This window comes from Salmo salar, chromosome ssa02, assembly GCF_905237065.1.
Source record: "Salmo salar chromosome ssa02, Ssal_v3.1, whole genome shotgun sequence".
NCBI classification, from domain to species: domain Eukaryota; kingdom Metazoa; phylum Chordata; class Actinopteri; order Salmoniformes; family Salmonidae; genus Salmo; species Salmo salar.
Window position 1 is genome coordinate 85857651 of NC_059443.1, and position 27337 is coordinate 85884987.

Below are 27337 nucleotides of genomic sequence, written 5' to 3' on the forward strand. Positions count from 1 at the left end.
TATTATATTATATTATATTATAATTAAGTCTATGATTTGATAGAGCAGTCTGACTGAGCGGTGGTAGGCAGCAGCAGGCTCGTAAGCATTCATTCAAACAGCACTTCCCTATGCTTCAAGCATTGCGCTGTTTATGACTTCAACCTGGGTGGGTATAATTTGTGGAACGTTCCAACCGGAATCTATTCCAAAAACTTTGTAAATAACAAGGTTTCCAAAAAACAACGAGTCTTCAATATTCCCAGGTAAGAAGTTTTAGGTTGTAGTTATTTTAGGAATTATAGGACTATTTCTCTCTATACGATTTGTATTTCATATACCTTTGACTATTGGATGTTCTTATAAGCACTTTAGTATTGCCAGTGTAACAGTATAGCTTCCGTCCCTCTCCTTGCTCCTACCTGGGCTCAAACCAGGAACACATCGACAACCCTTGAAGCAGCGTTACCCATGCAGAGGAAGGGAAACAGCTACTCCAAGTCTCAGAGCGAGTGATGTTTGAAATGCTATTAGCTTGCACCCCGCTAACTAGCTAGCCATTTCACATCGGTTACACCAGCCTAATCTACATTGGTTTGATTTGTTTGATCTGAGCAATTTTTCTTAGCTAGCTACATAGCCGTCTTTGTATCAAAGATAATTGTGTAGTTTAGAGTAATTAGAGTAATTATCGAGGTTAGCTAGCCAGCTATTTTCATCCTCCTAACGTAGTCAACACTGCTAGCTAGCCAACTAGCCAACTTCTACCGACTAGCAGCACTGTAGAAACTATTACATTACAACGGAACGACTTGATTAGTGTAGTGTTAGCTAGCTAACATAGTTGTCTTTGCTGTCTTTGTATCTAAGATAATTGTGTAGTTTAGAGTAATTATCGAAGTTAGCTAGCCAGCCGCGACGCGACGCCGTTGTCCAGACTCAGTCAACACACCTAGTCATCATCAAACCCACTGCTAGCTAGCCAACCGTTACCGACTAGCAGCGCTGTAGAAACTAATACATTACAACGGAACGATTTGACTAGTGCAGTGTTAGCTAGCTACATAGTTGTCTTTGTCATAGCTTGATAATTGTGTAGTTTAGAGTAATTATCGAGGTTAGCTAGCCAGCTATTTTCGTCCCCCGCGACGCCATTTTTCCAAACCTAGCCAACTATTACCGACGAGCAGCATTGTTGAAACTAAATACATTACAAAGGAACGTCTTGATTAGTGCTATGTTAGCTAGCTACATAGTTGCTTTTGTATCATGATAAGGTGTAGTACTGAAACTATCGAGGTTACCTAGCCAGCTACACGTTCAAACAAAGTCAACAACGCAGCCACTGCTAGCTAGCCTACTTCACCAGCCAGCAGTACTGTATCATTTGTCATTTGTCAATAAGATTTTTGCAACGTAAGCTTAACTTTCTGAACATTCGAGACGTGTAGTCCACTTGTCATTCCAATCTCCTTTGCATTAGCGTAGCCTCTTCTGTAGCTTGTCAACTATGTGTCTGTCTATCCCTGTTCTCTCCCCTCTGCACAGACCATACAAACGCTTCACACCGCGTGGCCGCTGCCACTCTAACCTGGTGGTCCCAGCGCGCACGACCCACGTGGAGTTCCAGGTCTCCGGCAGCCTCTGGAACTGCCGGTCTGCGGCCAACAAGGCTGAGTTCATCTCAGCCTATGCTACCCTCCAGTCCCTCGACTTCCTGGCGCTGACGGAAACATGGATTACCACAGATAACACTGCTACTCCTACTGCTCTCTCCTCGTCTGCCCACGTGTTCTCGCATACCCCGAGAGCATCTGGCCAGCGGGGTGGTGGCACTGGAATCCTCATCTCTCCCAAGTGGACATTCTCTCTTTCTCCCCTGACCCAGCTGTCTATCTCCTCATTTGAATTCCATGCTGTCACAGTTACCAGCCCTTTCAAGCTTAACATCCTTATCATTTATCGCCCTCCAGGTTCCCTTGGAGAGTTCATCAATGAGCTTGACGCCTTGATAAGTTCCTTTCCTGAGGATGGCTCACCTCTCACAGTTCTGGGTGACTTTAACCTCCCCACGTCTACCTTTGACTCATTCCTCTCTGCCTCCTTCTTTCCACTCCTCTCCTCTTTTGACCTCACCCTCTCACCTTCCCCCCCTACTCACAAGGCAGGCAATACGCTTGACCTCATCTTTACTAGATGCTGTTCTTCCACTAATCTCATTGCAACTCCCCTCCAAGTCTCCGACCACTACCTTGTATCCTTTTCCCTCTCGCTCTCATCCAACACTTCTCACTCTGCCCCTACTCGGATGGTATTGCGCCGTCCCAACCTTCGCTCTCTCTCTCCCGCTACTCTCTCCTCTTCCATCCTATCATCTCTTCCCTCTGCTCAAACCTTCTCCAACCTATCTCCTGATTCTGCCTCCTCAACCCTCCTCTCCTCCCCTTTCTGCATCCTTTGATTTTCTCTGTCCCCTATCCTCCAGGCCGGCTCGGTCCTCCCCTCCTGCTCCGTGGCTCGACGACTCACTGCGAGCTCACAGAACAGGGCTCCGGGCAGCCGAGCGGAAATGGAGGAAAACTCGCCTCCCCTGCGGACCTGGCATCCTTTCACTCCCTCCTCTCTACATTTTCCTCTTCTGTCTCTGCTGCTAAAGCCACTTTCTACCACTCTAAATTCCAAGCATCTGCCTCTAACCCTAGGAAGCTCTTTGCCACCTTCTCCTCCCTCCTGAATCCTCCTCCCCCTCCCCCCTCCTCCCTCACTGCGGATGACTTCGTCAACCATTTTGAAAAGAAGGTTGACGACATCCGATCCTCGTTTGCTAAGTCAAACGACACTGCTGGTCCTGCTCACACTGCCCTACCCTGTGCTTTGACCTCTTTCTCCCCTCTCTCTCCAGATGAAATCTAGCGTCTTGTGACGGCCGGCCGCCCAACAACCTGCCCACTTGACCCTATCCCCTCCTCTCTTCTCCAGACCATTTCCGGAGACCCTCTCCCTTACCTCACCTCGCTCATCAACTCATCCTTGACCGCTGGCTACGTCCCTTCTGTCTTCAAGAGAGCGAGAGTTGCACCCCTTCTGAAAAAACCTACACTCGATCCCTCCGATGTCAACAACTACAGACCAGTATCCCTTCTTTCTTTTCTCTCCAAAACTCTTGAACATGCCGTCCTTGGTCAGCTCTCCTGCTATCTCTCTCAGAATGACCCTCTTGATCCAAATCAGTCAGGTTTCAAGACTGGTCATTCAACTGAGACTGCTCTTCTCTGTGTCACGGAGGCTCTCCGCACTGCTAAAGCTAACTCTCTCTCCTCTGCTCTCATCCTTCTAGACCTATCTGCTGCCTTTGATACTGTGAACCATCAGATCCTCCTCTCCACCGTCTCCGAGTTGGGCATCTCCGGCGCGGCCCACGCTTGGATTGCGTCCTACCTGACTGGTCGCTCCTACCAGGTGGCGTGGCGAGAATCTGTCTCCGCACCACGTGCTCTCACCACTGGTGTCCCCCAGGGCTCTGTTCTAGGCCCTCTCCTATTCTCGCTATACACCAAGTCACTTGGCTCTGTCATATCCTCACATGGTCTCTCCTATCATTGCTATGCAGACGACACACAATTAATCTTCTCCTTTCCCCCTTCTGATAACCAGGTGGCGAATCGCATCTCTGCATGTCTGGCAGACATATCAGTGTGGATGACGGATCACCGCCTCAAGCTGAACCTCGGCAAGACGGAGCTGCTCTTCCTCCCGGGGAAGGACTGCCCGTTCCATGATCTCGCCATCACGGTTCACAACTCCCTTGTGTCCTCCTCCCAGAGTGCTAAGAACCTTGGCGTGACCCTGGACAACACCCTGTCGTTCTCCACTAACATCAAGGCGGTGACCCGATCCTGTAGGTTCATGCTCTACAACATTCGCAGAGTACGACCCTGCCTCACACAGGAAGCGGCGCAGGTCCTAATCCAGGCACTTGTCATCTCCCGTCTGGATTACTGCAACTCGCTGTTGGCTGGGCTCCCTGCCTGTGCCATTAAACCCCTACAACTCATCCAGAACGCCGCAGCCCGTCTGGTGTTCAACCTTCCCAAGTTCTCTCACGTCACCCCGCTCCTCCGCTCTCTCCACTGGCTTCCAGTTGAAGCTCGCATCCGCTACAAGACCATGGTGCTTGCCTACGGAGCTGTGAAGGGAACGGCACCTCCATACCTTCAGGCTCTGATCAGGCCCTACACCCAAACAAGGGCACTGCGTTCATCCACCACTGGCCTGCTCGCCTCCCTACCTCTGAGGAAGCACAGTTCCCGCTCAGCCCAGTCAAAACTGTTCGCTGCTCTGGCACCCCAATGGTGGAACAAGCTCCCTCACGACGCCAGGACAGCGGAGTCAATCACCACCTTCCGGAGACACCTGAAACCCCACCTCTTTAAGGAATACCTGGGATAGGATAAAGTAATCCTTTTAACCCCCCCCCCCCCCTTAAAAGATTTAGATGCACTATTGTAAAGTGGTTGTTCCACTGGCTATCATAAGGTGAATGCACCAACTTGTAAGTCGCTCTGGATAAGAGCGTCTGCTAAATGACTTAAATGTAAATGTAAAAGGAACCATCAGCTTTCATATGTTCTCATGTTCTGAGCAAGGCACTTAAACATTAGCTTTCTTACATGGCACATATTGCACTTTTACTTTCTTCTCCAACACTTTGTTTTGCATTATTTAAACCAAATTGAACATGTTTCATTATTTATTTGAGGCTAAATAGATTTTATTGATGTATTATATTAAGTTAAAATAAGTGTTCATTCAGTATTGTTGTAATTGTCATTATTACAAAAAACAAAAAAATAAAATCGGCCGATTAATCGGCAGCGGCTTTTTTTTTTGGGGTCCTCCAATAATCGGTATCGGCGTTGAAAAATCATAATCGGTCGACCTCTAGTTTGTACACTAAGTTTCTCACAAATTGGCCCATAACTTCACCAAACAACAACATAGACCTACTGTAGGACCCATAACTTCACCTAACAACAACATAGCCCTACTGTAGGACCCATAACTTCACCTAACAATAACATAGACCTACTGTAGGACCCATAACTTCACCTAACAACAACATAGACCTAGGAATATAAATCATTTAATATTTCAGGTGAAACATGGAGACTAAAATGTCTTTGTCATGACATTTCATAACCTAATCACCAGATAATTTTGTGAATAATCCCACTAGGCTACTCCGTAATGAGTTGTCATTCTAAATGTCCTGAATAAAGGAAAATTGCTCTGTGTGTTGTACAATAGCCTATCCATCAAGGAAAAGTTCTCTACACATTATGAGCTAAGTATCTCTGTGTCCAGACAAACTAACGAGACCCTACTGTAAATCAAGCAAACAATAACACATTATAAACATCAATTTGTTAGGGATGTTGGAGCCAACATGGAGCACAGCATAACTGTCTTTACCAGAGTAATGAATGAAGAAGCACTTTGGTTGTTGTTGCATGTCGTGATGTTTGTCATGTGAATGTCATTCAGAAAATGATTTCCTGGATCAGCTGATGATAGTTGAACATGTGACTAACTAAACAGCTACAGTATTAAGTATTATGTGTAATTATTGAAGAACCGTGTTAATGACAGTATCCATTTGGGTGTTTCAATAAAGTTAAGGTGCCTCTTGGTTAGAACCACTGGATTTAGCAAACTGAAATTATTTAGGATTTCTGTGCCCATGAAAACTGTTAACCCTGTAGTTAACATAAGGAGCCACTAAATGATACGAAGGTCGAGTGCATTTTTTTAACTTAGAAATTGCACTGTTGGTTAGAGCCTGTAAGTCAGCATTTCACTGTAACACCTGTTGTATTTGCCGCACGTGACAAATACATTTTGATTTGATAGAAGTAGGACTAGTCTACCTGTCCTGCGCGCAAATGTAGGCCTATAAATGTGCCCATTTGGGGATGTCTGATAGTATTTCTGATTGTCTTAATGCACCACCACTAATGAGTTGTGGAGCTTCTCAAAGCATATTTTTCTTCACCTCAAACAGCAAGTAAACTAAGTCTAATCAAAATCAATTGCGAATGACAATAGTTCCTCAAAGTATTTTGGTGAAAGATTTCCAGCTCTCACCCTTTCGATAACCACTCGGCATGAAAGGGAAAAATGTAATGCTCTGATCCAGTGGAAATGTAAAAATACCTGATGACTTCTTATCCCTTTCACAAATAGCCTACAGCTGTGTCTGTCCAGAACTCACTGGAGCAGGAAACTGAGGGCCCAGAATATTTTATACAATGTTGCAAGCTGCTATCTGGAGTTTTGGGCCGACCCAGTTGATAGTTCATACAATGTTTCAAGTTCATTGCAGACAGGCCATGTGCAGCCAATGTGATTTCTAGGATATTTATTTTTATCAGGATATTTTCTACCTGCAGGCTGCAATGTTAAATGTTTTTAGCTTTATGTATGGTATTTAAAAAAACCTAGCAATGGCAATCAAAATGTTTATTTATCATTTTCATTTAAATAGAATGTAGATTAACCACAGAGAATGATGTTGAGATACAAAGACTATTATAATTATTATTACTATTATAAATGAAATGATACTGTTCCAGTAAAATGTGAATATGAAAATCCTTTACAGGCACCAGATCAGTAGAAATGGTCAGATAAATTGGCACCAAATGGAAAAAGGTTGCTGACTAATGGTGTAGTCTATTACCAGAAACTATAGGAGCATAACGACTGCTGGTGTAGCCTATTACCAGAAACTATAGGACCATAACGACTGCTGGTGTAGCCTATTACCAGAAACTATAGGAGCATAACGACTGCTGGTGTAGCCTATTACCAGAAACTATAGGAGCATAACGACTGCTGGTGTAGCCTATTACCAGAAACTATAGGAGCATAACGACTGCTGGTGTCGTCTATTACCAGAAACTATAGGAGCATAACGACTGCTGGTGTAGTCTATTACCAGAAACTATAGGAGCATAACGACTGCTGGTGTAGCCTATTACCAGAAACTATAGGAGCATAACGACTGCTGGTGTAGCCTATTACCATCAACTATAGGAGCATAACGACTGCTGGTGTAGCCTATTACCAGAAATTATAGGAGCATAACGACTGCTGGTGTAGCCTATTACCAGAAACTATAGGAGCATAACGACTGCTGGTGTAGCCTATTACCAGAAACTATAGGAGCATAACAACTGCTGGTGTAGCCTATTACCAGAAACTATAGGAGCATAACGACTGCTGGTGTAGCCTATTACCAGAAACTATAGGAGCATAACGACTGCTGGTGTAGCCTATTACCAGAAACTATAGGAGCATAACGACTGCTGGTGTAGCCTATTACCAGAAACTATAGGAGCATAACGACTGCTGGTGTAGCCTATTACCAGAAACTATAGGAGCATAACGACTGCTGGTGTAGCCTATTACCAGAAACTATAGGAGCATAACGACTGCTGGTGTAGCCTATTACCAGAAACTATAGGAGCATAACGACTGCTGGTGTAGCCTATTACCAGAAACTATAGGAGCATAACGACTGCTGGTGTAGCCTATTACCAGAAACTATAGGAGCATAACGACTGCTGGTGTAGTCTATTACCAGAAACTATAGGAGCATAACGACTGCTGGTGTAGCCTATTTCCAGAAACTATAGGAGCATAACGACTGCTGGTGTAGCCTATTACCAGAAACTATAGGAGCATAACGACTGCTGGTGTAGCCTATTACCAGAAACTATAGGAGCATAACGACTGCTGGTGTAGCCTATTACCAGAAACTATAGGAGCATAACGACTGCTGGTGTAGCCTATTACCAGAAACTATAGGAGCATAACGACTGCTGGTGTAGCCTATTACCAGAAACTATAGGAGCATAACGACTGCTGGTGTAGTCTATTACCAGAAACTATAGGAGCATAACGACTGCTGGTGTAGCCTATTACCAGAAACTATAGGAGCATAACATCAGAATTTACGAAGGCCAGCCGCAGCGGGAGGAGTAGGCTAAGGAAGAGTTTTTTTTCTGGTGGTTAGGCTATCTTGTTTCAGAGGGGCGTCATCAATAGCCCATAATGACAAAGTGAAAACAGGTAAAAACAGGTAAAAAACAGAAATACCTTATTTACTTAAGTATTCAGAACCTTTGCTATGAGACTCGAAATTGCTTTCGGGTGCATCTTGTTTCCATTAATCATTCTTGAGATGTATCTACAAATTGTTTGGAGTCCACCTGTGGTAAATTCAATTGATTGGATATGATTTGGTTGGCACACACCTGTCTATATATGGTCCGACAGTTGACAGTGCATGTCAGAGCAAAAACCAAGCCATGAGGTCGAAGGAACTGTGCGTAGAGCTCCGAGACAGGATTGTGTCGAGGCACAGATCTGGGGAAGGGTACCAAAACAAAAAAATTCTGCAGCATTGAAGTGTTATGAGTGTGTATCGGAGGCGAAGTCAGGTGCAGGAGAGCAGAGTGTAGTGAACAGGCGCAATTTATTCCGGTTTAGAAAACAGCACAAAAATAACAACAAATGTGCCTAAAACACGGAACATAGACAAAAATAAATGCGCGTAACAAAATCCACAATATCCAAATCCTACACAAAGACATGATGGGGAACAGAGGAATAAATACATATGAATTGATTGGGGAATGAAAACCAGGTGTGCAGGGAACAAGACAAAACAAATGGATACATGAAAAATGGAGCGGCGATGGCTAGAAAGCCGGTGACGTCGACCGCCAAACGCCGCCCGAACTTTGGCGGAAGTCGTGACATGAAGGTCCCCAAGAACACAGTGGCCTCCATCATTCTGAAATGGAATACTCTTCCTAGAGCTGGTCACCCGGCCAAACTGAGCGATTGGGGGAGAAGGGCCTTGGTCAGGGAGGTGACCAAAAACCTGATGGTCACTCTGACAGAGATCCAAAGTTCCTCTGTGGAGATGGGAGAACCTTCCAGAAGGACAACCATCTCTGCAGCACTCCACCAATCAGGCCTTTATCGTAGAGTGGCCAGATGGAAACCACTCCTCAGTAAAAGGCACATCATAGCCTGCTTGGAGTTTGACAAAAGACACCTTAAGACTCTAAGACCATGAGAAACAAGATTCTCTGGCTTGATGAAACCAAGATTTAACTCTTTGGCCTGAATGCCAAGCGTCATGTCTGGAGGAAACCTGGCACCATTCCTACGGTGAAGCATGGTGGTGGCAGCATCATGCTGTCGGATGTTTTTCAGCAGCAGGGACTGGGAGACTAGTCAGGATCCAGGGAAATATTAACGGAGCAAAGTGCAGAGATCCTTGATGAAAGACCTGCTCCAGAGTGCTCAGGACCTCAGACTGGGGCAAAGGTTCACCGTCCAACAGGACAATGACCTTAAGCACACAGCCAAGACAACACAGGAGTGGCTTCGGGACAAGTCTCTGAATGTCCTTGAGTGGCCCAGCCAGAGCCCAGACTTGAGCCCGATCTAACATCTCTGGAGAGACCTGAAAATAGCTGTGCAGTGATGTTCCCCATCCAACTTAACAGAGCTAGAGAGGATCTGCAGAGAAGGATGGGAGAAACTTCCCAAATGCAGGTGTGCCAAATAAATTAGCTAAATGAAAGGGGGAAAAAATAATTTAATCCATTTTAGAATAAGGCTTTAACGTAACAAAATGTGGAAAAAGTCAAGGGGTCTGAATACTTTCGGAATGCACTGTATACAACAACAGCTTCCCCATAAGCATTCCTGTTTCTGTAGATGTTATATCCCTGTATTGCTACTGCTGTATCAAAGGAATTATCTCAGTGAGTTTCAGAGATGAACAGTACAGTGCATTCCAAATTCAATAGGCAGGCAAGTAAACAAAAACGTTTTCAAATAAAAACTATTCCAGAAAATGTCAAAGCGTATATAACACCCATCCAAGAGACTGTCAACCAATCGCGTTCATATTGTCATGCTGTGACACGCAGTTCCTAAGCTAATTCTCACTAAATCCCTTTTTTAAAGTCAGGGTATGAGTCGAGAAACATGCCTATTTTCCTTGAAAGTACGGAAAGTCACGATTGCAAAGCTATACGATATTACAGAGAACAAGTTAATTATCTCACATCTCTGAAAATATTTGTAATGTTGTGCTTCTTGTTCACAGAGGGTAATTCATGCCAATGTTATTTTCTTTAAGCTGTTAATACAAATCGAAATGAGTTTCCAATATCCTCATTTCTTAAAGTATTTCTGGTGATAGCTAGTGATAGTGATACACAAGCTAGGTCTATTTGAAACAGCTTTAAAACCCAATTCTATTTTTGCCCAAAGTTAAGATATAAATTATTCGAACTGAACATAATTCATGCTGGTTATTATTTTAGGCTATTTTAGTTTTAGAGTCAAAGATAGTTTTGGAATAGTTTTCATTTTTCAAACAGGTTTGTTATTTTATTTTCTAAATAGTTTTCCCCTAATTACTTTTTCTATAATAAGCATGGAGGTTTCCCCTATCAACCAGTCATAGGTACTGGTGACAAAGCGCCTCGTAACCTAGCTGGGAATGGGACAGACGGAACCCTTCTGTGGTAACAGACAGGGGCGATTTGTAATCAAATCTAATTCCCAGGAATGGGGTTCATATGAACCACAGAGACTGTGTGTGGGATAATAACATGGCCATGTCCAACCCTGCTTGTTCCCTCGACTCTGCTACCAACCACCAATCTCCAACAGGGCCCTTAACCTGTATCACTAGACACCTCATAGTGAGCTACAGGTAGGAATCAGCAATGAATCCCAATAATGAGACACCTCTGGGGAGGGGTGTCAGCAACATTTAAAAAAAAATATATATATAGTGTTTTATGACAAACCGTTTTTTTACAAATCCGTCAAGACACCAACTTAGACTTTACCGTGAAAATGCTTTACCGAGCAGTTATTATTAAATTATTTTGATGTGATAAGAAAGTATTGTGTAAAATTATTTTGATGTAATATGAAAGCACAGCAATTTATGTTTCTAGAAATGTATCGCAATTGAGAATTGATTCACATTTAAATTGAATATTTGACTATTTTAGCTGCCAGAGCCAGTCTACCTCTGAAAATAATATACAGTCCTTGGAACTTGAGGAGTAACGGGGGCAGCAATCAGCAGTAGAAACAATAACAAAGCGTACTCCCTGCCCGTTTCGGTAAAAAGCTGAGGGATGGGGCTGGAGAAATGTAACCATCCATGATATCAACATTCTAGTTTTAACCATGGTTTGAGGATATACAGTGTTTGTTTATATTTACTGACAAACACTGGAGTAAAAAAAGCGTATATTTTGGGTTCTGATGCGGTACGACAGTTGAACTAAGCTTATGAACCACGGGGGACCAGTACGAAAAAAAAATATGCATTCACTACTATATGTCGCTCTGGATAAGAGCATCTGCTAAATGACTCAAATCTAAATTGTAAATGTATGGGTGAATTCTTCAAGAAACAATGGGTACATATCATTAATGTATAAGTCCCAAAATGGATGTAACAACTGCTGATTGCCCCTTTAAGAGAACATATTGGGCTAATCTAATAGGAGATATTGAGGACAACAGTATTTCAGGCATTGTCAATGGATGCATTTGATCAATTGTTAACGTTTTGTTGATGGTCCACTCTTGATGTTCTACACGTTACAGTGTAGCTTCAGCCATTCCTACAGAACAACATTAAAGTGTAAAACCCCTTTACTGCATATTGGTTCAACGACTGCAGAGACGGTACTTACTGGTGTTAAACAGATCTCCAACCTCCTCTTCTTCCTCCAATGTGACAGTCATCTCCCCCTCCTCTTTCACTCCAAAAACTGCATCCTCTTTCTCCTCTTCTTTTACTGTAACATCCTCCTCCTCTTTCACTCTGAATGCGTATTCCTCTTCTTCTTTCACAGTAACAGCCTCACCCTCTACTTGTTTTTGTATTGTAACATCTTTCTCTTCCTCCTCCTCTTTCATGAAAGCTTCTTTCTCCGTCCAGCAGACCTCCTCTTCTTTAACAGGATGAGAGCAGTTTAGTGAACTCATGGTCGGGGATGTTAGCTAGCTAGCATTAGCGACTAGCCTAGTTCTAAGCTAATTTAGCAAACCAGCTAGCTGACAAACAACGTAAATATATAATTAAATGGGCCAACAAGTACATACAATAGAAGTGTGTTTAATACACAGCGACTAATATACACCAAAACAGTGTAAAGAGCGTGAATGTTTTAGCTATGTTTGCTAGAAAGCTACCGAGGTGCTGACTAGCTGTTGTTGAAGGAGCGTCCCGTCCACTAAATTAAACGTCACACTGGCAGCATCGCCTGAACCTAAAAGACGCACATCGCCATCTGCTGACTGGAGTTGACAACGCAGTTGAGGAACCAAACGTTTATTTTTCATTTATTTCATAAAAGGTTAATATTATATTAAGTCGTTCAAAGATAAGCATGTGTTGATTGATTCGTGATTAATGAGTGAGAATTTAAAACAAACGTTACACCCACTACATATTTGCATTGAACCATACTTACATTTACATTTTAGTCATTTAGCAGACACTCTTATCCAGAGCGACTTACAGTAGTGAAGGCATACATTTCATACATTTTTTATTTTTTTGTACTGGCCCCCCGTGGGAATCAAACCCACAACCCTGGCGTTGCACACACCATGCTCTAGCAACTGAGCCACAGGGTTCATTTTGACCCCAGAGGCATATCTTTTATGATAGCCAAAATGTAGTTTATCAATTTCTTCCAATTTTTCATGACTTTGTCAATCAACTTGTTCTTAATAAATCTAAATCATGGTTTAGTGTTTCTGTATCAAAATGGACATTTAACAAATTCAAATCCTTTGGAGTCATTTTGACCCCAGCCAAAACCACCTTTGATAAATAGGACGTTTATTTCAAATCAAAATCGAATCACATTTTATTGGTCACATACACATGTTTAGCAGATGTTATTGCGGGTGTAGCGAAATGCTTGTGGTTCTAGCTCCGACAGTGCAGTAATATCTAACAAGTAATATCTAACAATTTCACAACATATACCCAATACACACAAATCTAAGTATTTGAATCTAGGTTTCTCTGTAGACATGATCCATCCCACCAGAGGGTGGAGGTGCTCCTGTATCAGTGGTTTTGACCAGATAGACACCTGTAGATACACAGTATAGTGCCTCCAATATACTCTCCAAAGATTGGACTTTTCTATACCACGTATCACATGACTGTGTACCTGCCAAGGCAGCAACTAATCTTCCTGGGGTTTATTAAGGATCCCCATTAGTTCCTGCCAAGGTAGCAGCTATTCTTCCTGGGGTTTATTATGGATCCCCATTAGTTCCTGCCAAGGTAGCAGCTACTCTTCCTGGGGTTTATTATGGATCCTCATTAGTTCCTTTCAAGGTAGCAGCTACTCTTCCTGGGGTTTATTATGGATCCTCATTAGTTCCTGCTGAGTAAGGTCAGGGAGCGTGCCAGCCTGCCTGAACTGCCCCTTTCAAGCAAAAGGTATAAATGATGGATTATGAATTAACAGGTATAAATGATGGGTTATGAACTAACAGGTATAAATGATGGGTTATGAATTAACAGGTATAAATGATGGGTTATGAACTAACAGGTATACATGATGGGTTATGAATTAACAGGTATAAATGATGGGTTATGAATTAACAGGTATAAATGATGGGTTATGAATTAACACATCCCCTGCGAGCCCAGGCATTTCAATACATTCAGGATTTCTTTCTTACGGTCCGTGTGCAATATGGAAATATGATCCTTGCAATTATTCTATGTTCCTTGCAATTATTCAAATATTTAGTTCATTTCATCAGAGCAACATGATAATTAATCATTTCTGAACAACCATTTTTTATTATATGTCTATTAAGAATATCTGATCAACTTTATTTCACTTGGTGATGTTTCATTATAGAGAACATGACAATACATGACATCTACAGTGGTGATGTTTCATTATAGAGAACATGACAATACATGACATCTACAGTGGTGATGTTTCATTATAGAGAACATAACATGACAATACATGACATCTACAGTGGTGATGTTTCATTATAGAGAACATAACATGACAATACATGACATCTACAGTGGTGATGTTTCATTATAGAGAACATAACATGACAATACATGACATCTACAGTGGTGATGTTTCATTATAGAGAACATGACATGACAATACATGACATCTACAGTGGTGATGTTTCATTATAGAGAACATAACATGACAATACATGACATCTACAGTGGTGATGTTTCATTATAGAGAACATAACATGACAATACATGACATCTACAGTGGTGATGTTTCATTATAGAGAACATGACATGACAATACATGACATCTACAGTGGTGTTGTTTCATTATAGAGAACATAACATGACAATACATGACATCTACAGTGGTGATGTTTCATAGAGAACATAACATGACAATACATGACATCTAAGTAGCTGAATATGATTATGGACTAACAGTCTAACAGTTTGAAGGACACAACTCATGTTATTCTGGTTAAACAGAGAGAGACTAGTTGATTAAGGACTGGGGATTGTTTTTACAATTAGGAAATAATATGTCATGTTTTACTCGTACCTCAGCCAGCATTGTGAATGGTTAGGAAATAATATTTCATGTTTTACTCGTACCTCAGCCAGCATTGTGAATGGTTAGGAAATAATATGTCATGTTTTACTCGTACCTCAGCCAGCATTGTGAATGGTTAGGAGATAATATGTCTTGTTTTACTCGTACCTCAGCCAGCATTGTGAATGGTGTCTGATGCAGTGACATACTAGACCATGGCAGTAAATCTAATACTTAGGTGCTTTTAGTCATGCATGAAAGGTCTGGGGTGGTTCTGTGGTTATAAGTTACCGACCTTAGAATACAATTCTGGCCATGCTGGCAGGGTTTGAATCAAACCCAATGTCCACCTGGCACACTGACAGGGTCTGAATCAAACCCAATGTCCACCTGGCACACTGGCAGGGTCTGAATGAAACCCAATGTCCACCTGGTACACTGGCAGGGTGCTGAATCAAACCCAATGTCCACCTGGCACACTGGCAGGGTGCTGAATCAAACCCAATGTCCACCTGGCACACTGGCAGGGTCTGAATCAAACCCAATGTCCACCTGGCACACTGGCAGGGTACTGAATCAAACCCAATGTCTACCTGGCACACTGACAGGGTCTGAATCAAATCCAATGTCCACCTGGCAGGGTCTGAATCAAACCCAATGTCCACCTGGCACACTGACAGGGTCTGAATCAAACCCAATGTCCACCTGGCAGGGTCTGAATCAAACCCAATTTCCACCTGGCACACTGGCAGGGTCTGAATCAAATCCAATGTCCACCTGGCAGGGTCTGAATCAAACCCAATGTCCACCTGGCACACTGACAGGGTCTGAATCAAACCCAATGTCCACCTGGCAGGGTCTGAATCAAACCCAATTTCCACCTGGCACACTGGCAGGGTCTGAATCAAACCCAATTTCCACCTGGTACACTGGCAGGGTCTGAATCAAACCCAATTATAATGAATTGTCAATTAAGCATTATTTGTGCCACGCTCAAAACAACTCTTAACTCGAAACTATGAAAACTTGACTTCAGTGAGTTCAAGACAACTGGGAACTCAGGAAAAAACAAGCTCCAACTGGGAAAATACGTTTTGAACGGTCATCCAACTGGGAATTGTACATCTGGAACCCGGGCCTCTTTCTAGAGCTACAACCTGAAGATCACTGACATCATCATGATTCAACCTTGTTTTTTCCCCGAGTTCCCAGTTGTCTTGAAATCACCATAAATCCAGAGAATGACAGACTTTGATGACAAAATTTGCCCATGAAGGACAATTTGCCCTGTTCAAGTGAGCACAGAACAACACAGTGAGTCTAAAAATATCTTGTATGCTGCTGCATAAATGATGTAATATGCCAGGGAGACATGTATACTGTAGCTAAGAAAGTAATACTAAGTGTATGTTGTGTAGTAAGTTGTTAGTAGCCCATGTGCCTCACACTAATAATTTGTCTATTTTACACTTTTAATTGCACCTAGTGTTCTGACTTGGTGGTGCACATGTAGCCAATAACCTGTTTTAGAGAAATGTAATCATTGAATATTGTAAGAACTTTCATTGTCTGCTTATTTGCCCCCTTTATTTATCCTACAGTTCTGACTTGGTGTACAGGGAGGACACTGTAAGAACGGTCCATGTTCTGAATTCTGTCAATGTACATTTCAAAAGTGCTAAACAAATAGTCATGTTAACTACATCCGTCCTAGCTCGCTCATTAATGTCTTAATCAAAATTACGGATTGCCTCTTATCCGCTTGTCGTCCCCTTATGCCATAGTTTGTACATCTCAATTGTCAGTAGAAACCACATTTGTTTAAGCAAGTCAGCCATACCAGCTATGTTTTTTTTAAAGGCAGTAAATGAGGCTGAATGAACTGTTTGGCTGCCAGACAAGGATCCACTGATAGCCAGGTGTAGCAGTGGTAAGATGTTGGGACTGCTGTTGGGACAGCTTTATGTCGGCCTTAACAGTCTGTGGGCACCGTTTGTCACCGTTATAGTGCAATTAATGTATTGTTTAGTGCTGTGTTTGCCCACCAAGATTTACATGTTAAAATCGCCACTGCTCCTCAGCCTTCCTCTCCTCTGAAGACCCAGTGAGGGTGGAGCTCAGTCAGAGAGCTGTTGAGGGACTGGTTAGGAAGAACACTTCTACAGCCAGAGAGGTGAGAGGTCACACATGGTTTAGATGGTAAAAATGTATGTCCCTTTAGCAGTTCATCGCGTCAGCAAAAAGTAATATGTTTCATCATCCATGTTTATTTACATTAGTGCAAATTGTCCACTGATATTGGTGTAATTTCTCACCCCTTTGGGCTGTATGAAAGTTAATTTCCTCTCAGGCACACACATTTGTTCTTTGATAATATGAAGGTAATTTGTGTCAAATGTACTTTTCCCCACTCATTCACCCCATCTCTTTACATTGCTTATGCATATTTGGTGGCCTGACTGCATCCAGACTATGTCAAAGGCCCATCCTGGTAGATCTGAACCTAATGCAGTTTGGAGTGATCAGATGACAGAAGTCACATTTAGGTACCAGGTGTAACTGAGGCTGTAGATGCTCCATATCCATTACTTTGAGTGTTTTATATAATATGACTAAATGTGTTTCTGTGTTACAGGGGCAGTCAAGAAATGGAACAGCAAGGCCACAGAACATGACATAAGCAGAGCTGTGGGAGACCACCTCAAGTCCCTGGTAGAGCCGGGGGTGGTGTTTACCACTCCACCACGCCTGAAAAGTGGGATTGATACTGTTTTTCATACTAAGAGGGACCAAGAGTCTGTTGCTTGGTCAGTCATTGGGTTCATTCACCAACTTTATTTATACAGCACATGTCAGACATGGATGCAACACAATGGCTTCACAGGAAAAAACAATGAAAATTAAACAGAAATATTTAGTACACAACAAACATAAGAGGATAAAAAAAGAACTGAAAGACTAATTAACATTCTATGGAAATGCCATTGATTACAATATTAATTGGATGCAACATCCAACCCAAAATATAACCATGTTTTTTAGGAGGGGCTCTGAAAGACACTATGGGGGTGTCCACTGAAAATTAACTAGTAACAACAACTAGGACCTAAAAGTCACCCACCATGAGACCCACTAAATCTGTCCAACAAGAGGCAAACAAAATAAAAATCCACACCAAACTTAAAGACAGGAAGCAAACCAAAAAGGTAGAGCAACTAAAGGTATTGACTCTCCACATGTATCAAGACAACTGGAGCACTGGGCCAGACACTCTTAAATAGAACCTGGACCAGCTCAGGTGAAACACCTTCCCACTAACGAGATGGACAAGCCAGCACAGGTGTAACACATACTGACTAACGAGGTGACACTAATATGTACCCAAGACACATTTCAGTTGTACAATCAATCAATCAAATGAATTTATAAAGCCCTTCTTACATCAGCTGATATCTCAAAGTGCTGTACAGAAACCCAGCCTAAAACCCCAAACAGAAAGCAATGCAGGTGTAGAAGCACGGTGGCTAGGAAAAACTCCCTAGAAAGACCAGAACCTAGGAAGAAACCTAGAGAGGAACCAGGCTATGAGGGGTGGCCAGTCCTCTTCTGGCTGTGCCGGGTGGAGATTATAATAGAACATGGCCAAGATGTTAAAATGTTCATAGATGACCAGCAGGGTCAAATAATAATAATCACAGTGGTTGTCGAGGGTGCAACAGGTCAGCACCTCATGATTAAATGTCAGTTGGCTTTTCATAGCCAATCATTCAGAGTATCTCTACAACTTCCATTTCACATTATAATCATCTACAATGCTTCACCTTCTACAATATAAACATGGTGTCTACTGGCTGTCAACCATTAAAAACAAGAAAAAACACGTATTTCTAAATAATAATATACAATCGGATATTTTCGTAATCCTTTTTCTTTCCATAGAATCCAAAATCCCACTAGCTTCTAGAACTCTCGTCTTCCGAAAACTCACCAGCTTCTTCTTCTTACGAGCCCCGGAAAAGAATAAGAGATAAAACTAATCTCCAACACGTAAAAACATGTCAAAATAAATTGTGATCCATGGTAACTCACTGGCTAAATGTAAAACACAAATCTTTTTGACTGCCCACCTTTGAGACAATCAGCAACCAAGTTGTCCTTACCACGGACATGTCTGATTTCAAGAGGAAACTCCTGCAATATCTGTAGTAACTTTCCACCTCACTGCGGAGCTTCTCTCTCTTTTCAGGGTTCACTAGATAGGCATGTTGTTGGATATAAAAGCTGGGTAACAATTCCAATATAATTGTACCCAAAAATGTCAAGTTGGTTGCATGAATAACTATGATTACTAAATGTTACATAATTGTAAATATGAAATATCAAAACCAAATGTACACCCCTTTGTTAATATGTATTGGTAATAATTAACTTAATGGTGAGGCATTGAATGATAAACGTATCTTTTGTCAGGCTGGATGTTTGAAATATGAGGTGATTTGAGTCATGCTTCTTCAGTAGTGGAATAAAGACAATTAGCATTTGAATGTTGTCAAGAAATTCTGGAGTGATGTAAGATTGTTAATAAAATTGATTATAGGTGTATAGGCTGCAAGTACGTTGAAATTAAGCTGTTTTAAGCGCAATGTCAAAACACAGTTTTAACGTGTCCAAATCAATAACCAATATGCAGAAACCGTTTGGGATATATTGTAAACCTAAACATTTTGGAGTGTTTCATTGTGATTCCAGTGGGTCACCAACGTGGTAAGTGTAACACAACTCTTTTTTGTCAGTCACTTTTTGTTCAATCACATAAATAGTACTCTTTCAATTCAGATCCTGGATTTTTTCCCTGAGGCTAAAATCAATTATACAGGGGGCAAACATTTAGGGTTCTACATTGACATTCATTAAAATACCCCTTCTACAATGTCAAAACATTATACATTGTGACATTATTTCATTGATATTGTCGTGTCTTTGGCTATGCCGGATTAAGTGATATGACATGCTATCCTATAAAATCCTTTCTCTGTAATTAATATCACCTGATTAGCTAATCATGTAAATGTAATTAACTAGAAAGTCGGGACACCACGGAAGAGTGTTTATAGAGCCGTTATCTTACGAATAAACTCTTAAAAACGTAGTAATATTTCACATCGATAGCCGTCAATATTAATCCTCATCTTATTTTCAGTCTCAATGAAAGTTGTAAATTCATCTTCACGAACCCTGGCTAACAAGTTAACAAGTTGAATCAGCAATACAAAATTGGGTTTAATTATTTATTTACCAAATACCTAAACTAATCACACAGAATTACATATACACAGAATACGAATGATGTCATACAGAAAACGTCCCTGGTGGACGGAGCCGACATGGCGGCTTGTAACACAAAGAAAGGGGGTTGGGCTTGAATGAAAGAGCGGGAAGACTGAGGACACAGAAACAGCTATGCTATCGTAAATACAGAATTTTATGCAGTCTAAATTACCACCCATTTGGAAAAGGAAAATGCAATAAATATTTACTCTGAGCTGCGCTTCGGTAGGTTGGTTGTAGATGCTGGTGGTGTTGGCCAACAGATATCTTCCTGTCCTCGGAAGAATGTCAATGGTGTTAAATTGGATACGTTGTAGTATCTTCGTCTGTGGTAGACTGGATCCGTCGTCCGTCCTTTCCTAGCCCACGTCTACAGCGGCCGCTGCTAACTCAACGGCTAGGAAGTATCACTTCTGTAGTGAATAAGTTCAAAGTTCATACCATTCACAACCAAAGCTCACGCCGAGGTTGGCTTAGTTCTGTACTTGACATGTGTGTCCTTTTAACGCAGAGGCTGCAGACCTCAAGTAGTGGAACCCTGGTTACATTGTGTCATTGTCTTATATAGTGGCAAGGGGAGAAGGGTGTGTTTCATCGTTTAGAACCCCAGTCTCTTCACAGGGGCGGGCCACTGATTAAGCAGGGCACTTTCCTTATGAAAACCCAATTCTCTCATTTGGAAGCTAAAATTACATTTAATCTCCTAACAAACAATCTCAATATCAAACATTTAAATTGCACAACAATTCCATGTGAATTAACTAGAATGTGTGGACTTTCCCAGGTACAGTATATGTCGTCCTGTCATCAGTCATAATGTCTCAGATGACAACCAAACTGACATCCATATTCATTAAGTTCCAACGCATATTTCCAACTGGTTCTATTACCAAAATATGGTTCCTTTTCCCATTTTGTTTGATGTTCCCAGACTCTCTATATTTAACAAAGGCTATTCAACAGTCCTTCAGTAGGGTCAGAGAGAGAGGGGAAGGGAGAAAGGTATTTATGGTTCATAAACCTTACCCACAGGCCAACATCATGACAGTATCATGAAACAACTCCTTCATGTATGTATTTTCTGATGTTTGATCAGAGATATTTTACTAGAGTATCTCTTGTCACACTGATCACAGCTATAAGATGTATCTCCTGTGTGTGTTCTCTGGTGTAATGTCAGCTGTCTAGATTTACCAAAACTCTTCCCACATTGATCACAGCTATAAAGGTTCTCTCCTGTGTGTGTTCTCTGGTGTAATGTTAGCTGGCTAGATTGACCAAAACTCTTCCCACATTGATCACAGGTATAAGGTTTCTCTCCTGTGTGTGTTCTCTGGTGTACAGTCAGAGAGCCAGATGTAGTAAAACTCTTCCCACATTGATCACAGCTATAGGGTTTCTCTCCTGTGTGTATTCTCTGGTGTACTGTCAGCTGGTCAGATTTAACAAAACTCTTCCCACATTGATCACAACTATAGGGTTTATCTCCTGTGTGTCTTCTCTGGTGCACTGTCAGATTGCTAGATTGACAAAAACTCTTCCCACATTGACCACAGCTATAAGGTTTCTCTCCTGTGTGTGTTCTCTGGTGTAATGTCAGCTGGCTAGATTGACCAAAACTCTTCCCACATTGACCACAGGTATAAGGTTTCTCTCCTGTGTGAGTTCTCCAGTGTAAAGTCAGAGAGCCAGATGTTGTAAAACTCTTCCCACATTGATCACAGCTATAAGGTTTCTCTCCTGTGTGTATTCTCTGGTGTAAAGTCAGCTGGTCAGATGTAACAAAACTCTTCCCACATTGATCACAACTATAGAGTTTCTCTCCTGTGTGTCTTCTCTGGTGCACTGTCAGATTGCCAGATTGACCAAAACTCTTCCCACATTGACCACAGCTATAAGGTTTTTCTCCTGTGTGTGTTCTCTGGTGTAATGTCAGCTGGCTAGACTGACCAAAACTCTTCCCACATTGACCACAGCTATAAGGTTTCTCTCCTGTGTGTGTTCTCCGGTGTAAAGTCAGAGAGCCAGATGTAGTAAAACTCTTCCCACATTGATCACAGCTATAAGGTTTCTCTCCTGTGTGTATTCTCTGGTGTAAAGTCAGCTGGCTAGATGTAGTAAAAGTCTTCCCACATTGATTACAGCTATAAGGTTTCTCTCCTGTGTGTATTCTCTGGTGTAAAGTCAGCTGGCCAGATGTAGTAAAACTCTTCCCACATTGATCACAGCTATAAGGTTTCTCTCCTGTGTGTGTTCTCCGGTGTAAAGTCAGAGAGCCAGATGTAGTAAAACTTTTCCCACATTGATTACAGCTATAAGATTTCTCTCCTTTGTGTGTTCTCTGGTGTATTTTAAGTTTTACTGAATAGTTGAATTTTTTCCCACAGTCAGAGCAGCAGTGAGATTTCTTCCCTGTGGGTCTCTGCTGGTGTTTCTTGAGGAGTTCTGATCTGGAGAGACTCTTCTCTGCCTCGTCAGCATCATGATGTTGTTGAGGCTCCACAGAGGATCCACGATTGTCCCGTCTCTCACCTGTGTGAACGACAAAGTCAGAGAGATGGTTAAAAGCCCACAACAGCAGAAATCCACTGTTTATTTGAGGTAAAAGGTGATCCCCAGAGCATACCCATGACGTTGTACAACAACTGACGTCTGTTAAATTTGACAATTAAGACAGTCAAGTTAGTAACAAAAGTCATATTTTGTCTTGTTTTCACATTAGTGGTAACTAGAAATAAGTTATTCAAGTTGTTGAAATCCTAAGCAGTGTGCCAGACGACTTTTGGTATCCAATATAGGCCCCTTTTGGTGTTTGATAAAATTGCGGCACAAGGTCAATGCGCACACAGTTTGATTGCAGAAACACCTCCCTGCTTATGAGGAAACCACTAGTTATGGATGTAGTATATCTGCTAATGAGGAAACCACTAGTTATGGATGTAGTATATCTGGTAATGAGGAAACCACTAGTTATGGATGTAGTATATCTGGTAATGAGGAAACCACTAGTTATGGATGTAGTATATCTGGTCATGAGGAAACCATTAGTTATAGATGTAGTATATCTGGTAATGAGGAAACCACTAGTTATGGATGTAGTATATCTGCCTGGAGCAAAAATGGTGAGCTTAGATTTTAGTTTTTCACAATGTATTCTGAATATTACAGTGCACTATCATCGCAAGATCAGGAGTGCTACTCAAGGAAACTCACATTAACTTTACTAGGGTAGGGGGCAGCATTCGGAATTTTGGATGAAAAGGGTGCCCAAATCAAACTGCCTGCTACTCGGGCCCAGAAGGTAGGATATGCATATTATTAGTAGATTTGGATAGAAAACACTCTGAAATTCTAAAACTGTTTGAATGATGTCTGTGAGTATAACAGAACTCATATGGCAGGCAAAAACCTGAGAAAAATCCAACCAGGAATTGTGGAAATCTGAGGTTTGTAGTTTTTCAAGTGATTGCCTATACAGTATACAGTGTCTTAGGGGTCATTTTGCACTTCCTACGGCTTCCACTAGATTTGGACATAAATATGGACTTTATCGAAACAAATGAACATTTATTGGAGAACTGGGATTCCTGGGAGTGCATTCCGATGAAGATCATCAAAGGTAAGTGAATATTTATAATGTTATTTCTGAGATTTGTTGACTCCACAAAATGGCGGGTTTGGTTTCGTGTCTGAGCACTGTACTCAGATTACTGCAAAGTGTGCTTTCGCTGTAAAGTTTTTTTGAAATCTGACACAGCGGTTGTATTAAGGAGTAGTGTATCTATAATTCTTTGAATAACAGTTTAATATTTTATCAACGTTTATGATGAGTATTTCTGTAAATTGATGTGCTCATTCACCGGAAGTTGTGGGAGGCAAAACATTTCTGAACATTACACGCAAATGTAAAATGGGTTTTTTGGATATAAATATGAACTATATCGAGCAAAACATACATGTATTGTGTAACATGAAGTCCTATGAGTGCCATCTGATGAAGATCATCAAAGGTTAGTGATTCATTTTAGCTGTATTTCAGTTTTTTTGAATCCTTTCCTTGGAAAACGGCTGTGTGGTTTTTCTTGTCTAGGTGCTGTCCTAACATAATCTAATGATTTGCTTTCGCCGTAAAGCCTTTTTGAAATCGGACAAAGTGGTTGGATTAACGAGAAGTTTATCTTTAACCTTTTGGGACAGACGTTCCGCTAGCGGAACGCCTCACCAATATCCAATGGTAGAGCGTGGCGCGAAATACAAATACCTAAAAAATGCTATAACTTCAATTTCTCAAACATATGACTATTTTACACCATTTTAAAGACAAGACTCTCGTTAACCTCTTACATCTAGACGTTCCGCTAGCGGAACACCTGCTCCAATATCCAATGATAGGCGTGGCGCGAATTACAAATTCCTCAAAAATCCCAAAACTTCAATTTTTCAAACATATGACTATTTTACACCATTTTAAAGACAAGACTCTCCTTTATCTAACCACACTGTCCGATTTCAAAAAGGCTTTACAGCGAAAGCAAAACATTAGATTATGTCAGCAGAGTACCCAGCCAGAAATAATCAGACACCCATTTTTCAAGCTAGCATATAATGTCACATAAACCAAAACCACAGCTAAATGCAGCACTAACCTTTGATGATCTTCATCAGATGACACGCCTAGGACATTATGTTATACAATACATGCATGTTTTGTTCAATCAAGTTCATATTTATATCAAAAAACAGCTTTTTATATTAGCATGTGACGTTCAGAACTAGCATTCCCACCGAACACTTCCGGTGAATTTACTAAATTACTCACGATAAACGTTCACAAAAAACATAAATTATTTTAAGAATTATAGATACAGAACTCCTTTATGCACTCGCTATGTCCGATTTTAAAATAGCTTTTCGGTGAAAGCACATTTTGCAATATTCTCAGTAGATAGCCCGGCATCACAGGGCTAGCTATTTAGACACCCAGCAAGTTTAGCACTCACCAAAGTCAGATTTACTATAAGAAAAATGTTATTACCTTTGCTGTCTTCGTCAGAATGCACTCCCAAGACTTCTACTTCAATAACAAATGTTGGTTTGGTTCAAAATAATCCATAGTTATATCCAAACAGCGGCGTTTTGTTTGTGCGTTCAAGACACTATCCGAAAGGGTAAATAAGGGTGACGAGCATGCGCAATTCGTGACAAAAATGTTCTAAATATTCCATTACCGTACTTCGAAGCATGTCAACCGCTGTTTAAAATCAATTTTTATGCAATTTTTCTCATAAAAAAAGCGATAATATTCCGCCTGGGAATCTGCGTTTAGGTAAACAGACGAAAGAAAATAAAGCATTCGGTCGACTCGGGCACGCGCCTAAGCCCATAGTACTCTGATCGGCCACTTGCCAAAAGCGATAATGTGTTTCAGCCAGAGGCTGCCTCGATATTGTTCAGCTTTTTCCCGGGCTCTGAGAGCCTATGGGAGCCGTAGGAAGTGTCACGTTAGAGCAAAGATCCTCAGTCTTCAATAAAAAGAGCCAAGATGAAACACAACTTGTCAGACAGGCCACTTCCTGCATGGAATCTTCTCAGGTTTTGGCCTGCCATTTGAGTTCTGTTATACTCACAGACACCATTCAAACAGTTTTAGAAACTTTAGGGTGTTTTCTATCCAAAGCCAATAATTATATGCATATTCTAGTTACTGGGCAGGAGTAGTAACCAGATTAAATCGGGTACGTTTTTTATCCGGCCGTGTCAATACTGCCCCCTAGCCCTAACAGGTTAATGCAGCACCACTAATGAGTTGTGGAGCTTCTCAAAGTAATTTCTCTTCACTTCAAACAGCAAGTAAATAAAGTCTTATTAAAATCCATTGCAAATGACAATAGTTCCTCAAAATATTTGAAAAATATTTCCAGCTCTCGCCCTTTCGATAACCACTCAGCATAAAACGGGAAAAAATGTAATGCTCTGATCCAGAGGAAATGTCATAAAATACCTGATTACTTCTTGTCCCTTTCACAAATAGCCTACAGCTGCGTCTGTCCCCAACTCACTGGCGGGAAACTGAGGGCCTAGAATATTTCAAGTTCGTTATAGACAGGCCATGTGATTTATAGGATATTTATTTGCAATGTTTTTATTTGTTGGCTTTATGTAGGCTATTTTTAAATAGTTGGCAATGGCAATAAAAGTTACTTTTCGATTTGTATAATTTTCTTTTAGATTTAGATAGAATGTAGATTAATCACAGACAATGATTTTGAGATACTATTATAAATTAAATGAAACTGTTCCAGTAAAATGTGCATATGAAAATCATAACTGGCACCAGATCAGTAGAAATGGTAAGATACATTGCCACTCCAAATGGAAAAGGTTGCCGACCGCTGGTGTAGCCCATTACCGGGAAAACTTCATGAGCATAACGGCAGAATTTCTCTCCTTCTGTTTAGGTTATCTTGATCTCTGGCTCCCTCCAGTCATTTGTGTGTCTTAATTATTAGATCAAACAGCGTGCTTAAAGCATCAGACTAGTTCAGTACATATAGTTGATTTTATTAAAACACATGGGGTGTGTCTATATATGGAAAAATACACATAACATTTCAACCAATTGTCACGGCTCCTCCTCTGCAGTGCAGGGGCGGTTCCTCCTGCAGGCAGAGGAGGGTCGTTAGTGATTGGAGCTGGCGTGATTGGAGCCACCTGGGCTCAGGGTATTTAACAAACTGCTCCACTAACCTCTCTGTCTCCTTGCTTCGCTTGCTCTCTCTCCAGGTATGATCATGTTTTGTTTGTGCCTTTGTTTGTTTATTTAGTTTCCACTCAGTCATGTTTACACACACACATATTCACGCATCCATGCACCCTACATTATGACATTTCCACACCTCATTCCTTTTTCTTTGTTTAGAATTAATAGTTTTGTTTTATAATAAAGAACTTTTTTGAATTGGCCTATACCGGTTGTTGATGTCCTCTCATTTTTTGCCACAGGCTATGAGCCGGCCTGTGTTAATTGTACTTATAGTTATAGTTGGGTTAGTTTAGTTCAGGTTGCCAAGTTTTTGTTTGAGAGGGATGTTTTGGTTGGCCAATATTGTTGGAGAGAGCATTGAGAGCCATGTGTTCTTTTGGTTCAGTTAGTTTGGTAGCTAAATTTGCTTAGTAATTCACTCTGGGTTTTTCTGGGTTTTTGTTAAAGTGGGAGTCCTCTCCTGTTCAGGCTTATCAGCGAGTGTCAATAGGAGGCTCGTGGTGTTTTTGTTTTAGGTGGCAGTGAACGTGGGTAGAGCTTCCCTTTTCCTTTTCCCCTACATCGGCTCGGGAGCACCTCT